This window comes from Podarcis raffonei, chromosome 15 (assembly GCF_027172205.1).
Source record: "Podarcis raffonei isolate rPodRaf1 chromosome 15, rPodRaf1.pri, whole genome shotgun sequence".
NCBI classification, from domain to species: domain Eukaryota; kingdom Metazoa; phylum Chordata; class Lepidosauria; order Squamata; family Lacertidae; genus Podarcis; species Podarcis raffonei.
Genome location: NC_070616.1, coordinates 18,037,860 through 18,047,163, shown reverse-complemented (window position 1 = coordinate 18,047,163; position 9,304 = coordinate 18,037,860). Strand labels below are relative to the sequence as shown.

General features: G+C 46.5%; 1 non-coding gene across 1 annotated transcript; it reads left to right on the top strand.

The window, feature by feature from the left end:
• Positions 1-8,878: 8,878 nt before the first annotated feature.
• On the top strand, positions 8,879-8,985 carry LOC128403263 (U6 spliceosomal RNA). The gene has a single exon (XR_008327910.1). It is a non-coding gene; the product is annotated as a U6 spliceosomal RNA (small nuclear RNA).
• Positions 8,986-9,304: the final 319 nt, after the last annotated feature.

Here is a 9,304-nt window from a genome sequence, read left to right as displayed (position 1 = left end):
GGTTGGACAGCGTTCTCAAAGCTACCAGCATGAGTTTGACCAAACTGCGGGAGGCAGTGGAAGACAGGAGTGCCTGGCGTGCTCTGGTCCATGGGGCCACAAAGAGTCGGGCACGACTAAACAACTAAACAGCAACAACAACATTAATGCACTGCTTCATAGCCAAAAATGGCTCCCAGAGAGACTTGAATTGCATATTTATTCAAAATGCAATCAAAGCTATTCAGTTTGATCAATTCAAACAAAAGTGATGAACTTGATCCAGGGATACCAGTTTTTCAAAATCTGATAGCCATTCACACCGCCAGCCCCTCCCCCCTTCCGGCTGCCCCATAGTGTCCCCCAGGTGATCCCACTGCCCCACAGGGGACACTGCCATCCACTTTAAGAGCCACTGGATTCGACCAGGGATAGGGAGCCAGACATTGCTATTCTCCCATCTCCCATCAGCCTGAGGCAGTATGTCAAATGGTCAGGGCTGATGGGAACTGCAGTCCAACAACCACCCGAAAGCCTCCGTTTATCCTGGACCTCCGATGACCCGGCTCTCTGAGGACAATTCTGCGAGGAGCGAGTTGTGAGATAAAACAGTTTTTTAAAAATAAAATAAAAATAAAAGCAGCTCAAGGACCAGCAAGAAAGAGGAATGTATTTTTGGAAAGAAGGCGTGCCCGGCTTGCCAGGAAAAACGACATTGTCCTGGGGGACTAGCTGCCTTTTGTGTAATTAGCTCATTTCCCATCAGCACGAGAGCCAGCCCCAATGCAAACCAAGTGTTGAGCGAGGCGCCTGCCAAGGGCTGCAGAGAGTGCAGGCCGAGGAGGAAGAAAGGGGGCAGAGCTTGGCTCACCCCACCACCCTCCCAACCACCCTCCTTGTGGTCTTGCTGCCACCCCTCAGTGCCTTCCCGGGGCGCACGAGCCGCCTGAGGAAGAACCAGGCTAGCAGGTGCAGGAAACTGTTTATATGGGAGTTAGGAAAAGATGAGGTTCCTGGCAGGTCCACGCAGCCTTTAGGTTTGGCTCAGAGCTCAGCAGTGTAAACTGTGGGATTAGAGGAGAGAAAACCACACACACCCCGAATGCCGCAGCGAAAAGTTTGTGGCCTGCGGCAGGGCATTTGGTTTCGGGGTTTCCCCCGTCCTTCCCTTCCCCTCCTCTCTAATGGTGGGTGGTGAGTGCGAGGGAAGGGAGACCAATTCAGTGGGGGGGGAAAGGGACAAGTCCGCCTGTGAGAAAGCAGGCAGCCTCCTAGGGAGGCGTGCAGAAGCATCACCAAAAACCAGCAACAATATGAGGTACAAGAACAGGTCTCAGAAACCTGGCAGGTGCAAACATGGACCCAAGCTTCAGGTACCTAAGGAAGGGGTGGAGAAGCTTTCTCAGCTTGGGGGGCCGCATTGCCTTCTAGGCAAGCCCCTGAGGGCCATTTGGCAGTGGTGGGCAGGGCCAGGAGCAGAATCAACAAATCCCCCTCTTTTCCTCCTAGGCAAGCAAGAAGCTTTATCAGAGTTCACGCAGACATTTTAGGCAGGGTGAAACCATCAAGGGTAGTGCAAAGCAGGTGAGGGGCATGGCATGGAGAGAAGGGGTGTCCCCAGAACCAGGCAGAGAGGTCTGGAGGGGTAGGTTCTTATGGATAATGCAAGGATGCAGGATCTGGAAGGGAAAAGTGAGGACCAATACAGAAAGAAAGAGGGGAAGGGAAGGGAAGGGAAGGGAAGGGAAGGGAAGGAAGGAAGGAAGGAAGGAAGGAAGGAAGGAAGGAAGGAAGGAAGGTTCCCCATCCAGCAAAAAATAATGGATATCTGATTCGGAACTAGAGGCAAAAATGGGCTGGTGAAATATGCACCGCTGAACAACCTTATCAATTTGTCGGTTTAAGGTGCCTTAAATTCATCTCTTAGGGTCACTATTTTGGGGGGTGGGATTCAATCACACCCTGACCAATTCAGGCTGCACAGTTAAAGCCACTCTGAAGCTGTTGCAAAACAAACCTGCTTCCCCAAAAGATCAAACTTTTTTTTCCCCAGTAAGCAAAGTGACAGGGAAATGTTTGGGATGGAAAGTGTGGGATAAGAGCCCTTGTTTTTCTGCAAAGAAGTCTGGCCTCTCCGCAAACGAATCAGAACGAGGGCTCACTACACAGATTGCCTGGACTCGATTGTGATCCTGACCCAGTTATTTCACATTTTAGCTGGAAGCAGATACTGATCTACTGGCGAAGCTGCAAAAAGCTGCAGCTGTTTGTATGATTAAGTTCCATGTTTTGGAGTGAGCATTTTTATAGAGGCATAGGAAGAATCTGGATGATCCGCCAGAGAGTTAAGTCCCTTGGAGGGTGGTGGCCTCCCCTCCATTGGAGGTTTTTAAGCAGAGGCTGGGTGACCAACTGTCAGGGATGCTTTATGCAGGGATGCAGGGGGTTGGACTAGATGATCCTTGGTGTTCCTTCCAACTCTACAGTTCTTTGATTCTTTGGTTCAAAGCACCAGCTGCTTGTCTCATCCCTCTTTTTTAACAGCCTTCACTGCATCTTGTGGTTGTGAATTCCATAAGCTGTTTAGGGTTGCCGTACGTGCAGAATTTCCCAGACGTAACTGGAATTTGGCCACCATGAACAGAAGTTGTTGAAATGTCCAGGAAAATCTGGATGTATAGCGACCCATGTCAGAATTGTAGATTTAGGCGAATTTCCTTAAAATTAGCTGAACAATCTTTTTGTGTCCAGATTTTCACTTTTTGAAATATGGCAACCCTATATTTATGCGCCTTCTGTTGTCTGTCCTTAACACACTTCCTATCAGGATCTTTGGGTGATCCCTTAGCTACATGGACATCTTTAGCAATGCCCCCAAAAGTTATTCCATAGCACTTCGCTACCCAAGGCCTTTCAGACTACAACTCCCATCGTTCCTGAGAAATGGCCATGCTGGCTGGAACTTATGTGAGTTGCAGTCCAAAAAATATTGAAAGGGCATCAAGTGGGAGGAAAATCTGCCTTATAATGTATCTAGTGGCTTGGGAGAGGGGAAACAGAGCTGAGTGACCTTCCTGTTTTGCCCTCCAACCTGCCAAGACATCTTGGAAACCCCCTCTGCCATTTTCTTTGCAGGTATTAAGGGAGAAGCACTCAAAGACATTGGAAGTCAACCAGACATGGGGAACTTGCAGCCCTCCAGATGCGCTTGGACTACAGTTCCCATCAGCATTGACCATGAGTCATTCTAGCTCAGGCTGATGGGAGTCATAGTCCAAACTTCTGAAGGCCACCAGGTTGGATAAGGCTGTCATTCTACCGCTTGCAAGACTTGATATACAGAAATGGACAGACCCATGTTTGGAATATTGTGTACAGTTCTGCTTATTATAAAGATATTGCAGAGTCGGAAAAGATTCAGAAAACAGCAAAACCAAAATTTGCAAATTCCCTGCGAGGAAAGATTGCAGCGTTCGGGACTTTTTAGTATAGAGAAAAGGCAAGGAAGTGACGATGTGACAGAAACTTAAAAGTTTTGTGTGGCATGGAGAAAGTGGAGAGAGAAAAGATTTTCTTCATCTCTCATAACACCCAAGCTCGTGTTGGGTGAAGCTGGAAGCTGGAAGATTCAGGACAGAGACAAGAAAGGACTCTTTCACACAGTACACAGTTGAACTGTGGAACTCGCTTCTACAGGAGGCAGTGATGGCCACCAACCAAAAGGTAAAGGGACCCCTGACCATTAGTTCCCGTCGTGACCAACTCTGAGCTTGCAGTGCTCATCTCACTTTATTGGCCGAGGGAGCTGGCGTACAGCTTCCGGGTCATGTGGCCAGCATGACTAAGTTGCTTCTGGTGAACCAGAGCAGCACATGGAAATGCCGTTTACCTTCCCGCCAGAGCAGTACCTATTGATCTACTTGCACTTTGACGTGCTTTCGAACTGCTAGGTTGGCAGGAGCAAGGACCGAGCAACGGGAGCTCACCCCATCGCGGGGATTCGAACTGCCGACCTTCTGATCGGCAAGTCCTAGGCTCTGTGGTTTAACCCACAGCACCACCCGCATCCCTGGCCACCAACCTAGATAGCTTTAAAAAAGGATTGGACAAATTCATGTGGGAGAGAGCTATCAGTGGCTAGCCTTGCAGGCTGTGCTCTGCGTCCATTGGCAGAGGTAGCAATGCTTCTGAATACCAGTTACTGAAAACAGCAGCAGAAGAGGGCTTGTGTGCCTGGGTCCTTCTTGTGGGTTTCCCAAAAGAGGCATCTGGTTGACTCCTGTGAGAACAGGACTCTGGACTAGATGGGCCATTGGGCTGATCCTGCAGGCTCTTCTTATGTCCTTATGTTCACACACCAAGTGAGTTGCCCTAATTTGCCCTTTTCCCTCTGCTCATAAAGGTTGTTTTTTTCCCCTCCTCCTCCTTCCATAGCTGGTTATTTTTGTTGCTTTCATAGATTTCAATCTTGCACTGAGCTGACCTCTAGCTGTTCCCTTTTCTTCATCGTCATTATTATGGTTTGGTTTGCATTAGCTCTGCTTTGTTGTTTATGGATGTCCTCCGCTGCTACTTACCAGGGCTGGGACACTGTGGCTTTTGCAAGGAAATCTCTTCAGGAAGAACAACATGAGCGAAAGACAGAGCACAGGGTCTTCATGTTCTCTCTTATCGGGGCCCCAGCAGAATCTCAATGCTGTTGAAGCTCTGCAGATAATTTATAGCAAAATTACTCCCTATATCTCAAACAGGATTGTTAGGTAAGGGAACTGGGAGCAGCGACTTTGATGAGCTTGGCTGAAGCAGCTGCCCAAATTCATTTAAAAATAATAGTTCCGTTCCATTTATCACCAAGTAATTATAGTTGGTTGCAAATGATGGGAGTTAGAGATATTCCAAACCATCACTACATCAAGTGTACATCTCTGTAATTTTCAGAGAGGTCTTATTTTCCTTGTGGAGAGGATTGTATGACTTCCATGATTTTACATGCAAGGAGACCCCTGACTGTGGGTATCTGCACACAAAGCAATGCCTTTTACAGTGGACACTCGGGTTGCAAACGTGATCCATGCAGGATGCATGTTCGCAACCCGCAGTGGCATGTCTGCACATGCGTGGCTTGCGATTTGGCGCTTCTGCACATGCGCAACCTCCGAAACCCAGAAGTAACCCGTTCCGGTACTTCCGGGGTTTGGAGCATCCATAACCTGAAAAAATGCAACCTGAAGCATCTGTAACCCGAGGTATGACTGTACTGCTTTCACAATGAAGCAAGGTCAGCAGCCGGGAGGCGAAAGAACAAACTGGCTCAAGGAGGTTGACCTTGTTGCTAAAAGCACAAGATGCTTATTCCTTCAAGAACTCCGAGTCCCAGAGGTGTCTCTTCCCTCACTGGCATGTTGCAGCAACCACCACCGCCACCCCCATTTGAAAGATGGTCAGATTAAAACGGAAAGCTTCAAAGATGCATCAAAGAGGCCTTGTGCAGGCAGGCCATCCTTCTACGTCAATGGTGGTGAACCTATGGCACCCGTGCCAGGGAGGGCACTCAGAGCCCTCTCTGTGGGCACACATGCCATCGCCCCAGCACAGAGTTCTCCAGGCATTAATTGTTCAGAAGCATGCCAAATGCAAACTTTTACCTTTCGATAAAAAATTGTTTGTATCATTGAAAGCTCTGTTATTGTGTTTTTCTTTTAAGACAAAAGATGTTAATGTATGAGTTGTTTTTTCTAAACTAAAACCTCAGTATTCAGGTTAAATTGCCATGTTGGCACTTTGCGATAAATCAGTGGGATTGGGATTGCAGTTTGGGCATTCGGTCTCTAAAAGGTTCGCAATCACTGTTCTAGGTCCACATTCTGTTGCCAAGAGAGGCTAGTCAGAGAGGCCTCCAGAGCCCACAAACTGGACAGGACACTGTAATGAGGAGGACTGCTGCATGCAGAAGGCCCTAAATTTGATCCCTGGCATCTCCAGATAGGACTGGAGAAAACTTGAACAGAATGGCCTTAGTTTCTTATCATGCCATGAGCCATTTGAAAATCAAACCTTGCTCGTCAAGCCAGGCAGCAGAGCGGGACCATAGCTCAGTAGCAGAGGAGATGCTTTGAAATGCAGAAGGTCTCCAGGCTCAATTCCCAGCATCTCCAGGTAACCCTGCATGAAACCCTAAAGAGCCACTTTTAGTTGGTGCAGACAATGCTGAATGAGAAGGACCAGTGGTCTGACTAGGTATAAAGCAGCTTCCCATGACCCTCCTTGGTTGTTTGCCTGGATAGTTGGAGGTCCATTGCCTCTCAATAAGGCAGCACAGTCCTATGCATCTCTCTGCAGCCGTTAAGCCCCAAGAAGTTCAGTGGGCTTAATCCCAGGTCACTGCATGTGGAACTGACATTTTAGCCCACATTCACACCACACATTGAAAGCATTGTGATGCCAGCTTACACATTTATGGCTTCCCCCCAAGGAATTCTGGGAGCTGTGGTTTGTTAAGGGTGGTGAGAGTTGTGAGGAGGCCTTCCTATTCCCTTTGCAGGGACGCAATTCCCAGAGTTCCCTGGGGAAAGGGATGGATTGTTAAACCACTCTGGGAATTGCAGCAACTGGTCCAAGCTTCATGGCCAAGTGGAAATCTGAACCCTGGTCTCCTAGGTCCTAGATCGGCATACCCATCAACATTTCTCCAATGAAAATAGGGACGTCCCATTCCATCATGATAATTTTACTATTTATACTCCACACATCTTACTGGGTTGCCCCAGCCACTCTGGGCAGCTTCCAACATATACAACATAAAAAAAACTTCCCTGTGCAGGATTGCCTTCAGACAGCTTGGGGGTTGGATAACTCCATACCCTGCAAGATTTCACCAATAAAAATAGGGGCGTCCTATGGAAAAGCAGGACATTCCAAGATCAAATCAGAAACCGGGACGGTTTCTCTAAATCAGGGACGTCCCTGGAAAGTAGAGACACTTGGAAGGTCTGGACCATATTGGCTCTTGTCCATTAAGAAACAGACATGGAACCATTCTATTTCACACAGGAAATGACTTAAGTTGGCTGTTACTCAAGAGGAATTGGGCAAAGGGAAGGGGGAGAATGTGGCAAACTCTGTGGATGGTCAAAAGCTCATTTTTAAGAGACTGCCCCCGATCCTTGTTGCTTTGGGAACAACGGAGACCATTTTATAGTTTGTGGGAATCAAGTTAAATCCTTTGAGACAACCAAGCAGGATGCATTGGCCATTGTATGAGATAAGACCCCGGTTGGAAGCTTGTGAACATTTTTTCTTGTCTTGTCTTGTCTTGTGGGTTTTCTGTTACGTTCTGTGTTTTCGTTTTTTTTAAAAATGAAGAAGAATTGGAACTCTTAAAAAAAAGTGAATGAATTATTGCCCTTCGATGTGGGCATGACTTGGCCCACACACGGACTGTAGTAAACATGCATGGCTGGGGTACTCTGTGACTTTTCTGTCTGGTGACGGAGAAGGTGAATTAAAACCCACGCATCCCTTTTTGTCGTGATGACCTGTTTTGACTCTCCACTTTGTCTCACTGTATAATAGACTGCCTGCTGTTCTTTGCAGACAATGAATGATTGGCTTTGAGAAGAAGAAGAAGAAGGGAGCTGGTAAAAGCTCCTTTTGACATAGCCCGGGGCCCTGAACCACCCATTCAAAATGCCTCTGACAATGAATTTAATTGTGTGCTTCAGATCATCCGTCCAGCAAGGCTGGAGGTCCAGGCAAGGATGAGCTCTTGGAGTCTTAATACAGAGGGAGGACAGGGGCTGCTTTCTCCTTGAGGGAGCGATCATTAACCGCCTTTGGTATTTCAGTTCAGATATTCAAAACTGGTTTGGGCTGGGTCTTGATAAAACGTTTTCACATTCTTAACTCCTCTCCCCAAGCGTCTTTTGATTTCATACTCCAGAATGACTGGACCAGGACTAAAATTGAAACAAAATTCTACTTGATTATTTGGGGGGGAGAAAATGCAGAATTTGGGCCTTGAGACCTGCCCTCAAAAGTCAAGCGTGTGATCCTGGAGGTATTCTTTTTCATAATCTGGTTATTGTGTCGGCAGGTTTCAGGGGTTATAACTGATTGATTAATTGCCTTTTGGAAGACGACAAAGGCCAGAAAATCTAGGGCAAGAAAGGGGTTGGTGTCATGATTGAACAAGCGAGTCTTCATTTCTGACCGAGTTCAGCCACGAATGACATTTCTCCTTTCTGGAACTGATCCAGATCAGCCCAGAGAAGCAAAAAAAAGAAGAAGTTGAAGAAGAAAAAGAAAAAGAGGGAAAGCCTCAAAATGGTCCAGGGAAGGGAATATATTTGTCTATAAAATGTCGAACATATTTCACTGCAGACCTTCAGGGGTACCGAAAGAACAACAATCCTATGAATAAATAAATTTACAACCTACAATTCAGACAATTATATACATAATATCTAATTATAAGTATTAAACAAACTATTATTATTATTATTATTATTATTATTATTATTATTATTATTACAACACATATATCCCAGCTTCCCTTCCCTTCAAGGAGCTCAGTGTGCCACCCATGGTTCTCCCCTTCTTCATTTAATCCCCACAACCCTGTGGGGTGGGTTAGCCTGTGAGGGTGACCCAGTGAGCTTCATGGCTGAGTGGGGATTTGAACCCAGTTCTCCACAATGCTAATCCAAATCTCTAACCACTACACCCCACTGCTGATATGCCTAGAATAGGAGTGTGGAACCTCACAGGACTCTCTATGTGCCCTCAGGACTTGAGAGAACCATGACCCTCCTCAGTTCACATATTCCCTCCGCAGGCCCTTTTCTCACCCTCAAGTGCATTTTCCTGACTAGAAGGCAACTTGGAAATGTGAATGGCTCTGGTGCTCGCTTCGGCAGCACATACACTAAAACTGGAACGATACAGAGAAGATTAGCATGGCCCCTGCGCAAGGATGACACGCAAATTCGTGAAGCGTTCCAAATTTTTTTAGGACAAGGCCTGCCAAGGAAAATAAAGAACTTATTTATGTATGCAACAACAGCGGCAAGAGTCTTGATAGCACAAGGATGGAAGAATGAGAAAATCCCGACAAAAGAACAGTGGCAAGAGAAATTGATGAACTATGTAGAACTGGCTAAACTGACATACAAACTGCGTGATAAGGACAACTGTGACTTCCAGGAAGAATGGGAACTTTTTACAAATTACTTAAAAAAACAAAAAATGAATTGGACTCCTTGGCAGGTTTTGAATAAACATACACAGATTTATTGATTGTTAACATAGTAGACAGATAATATAAGGA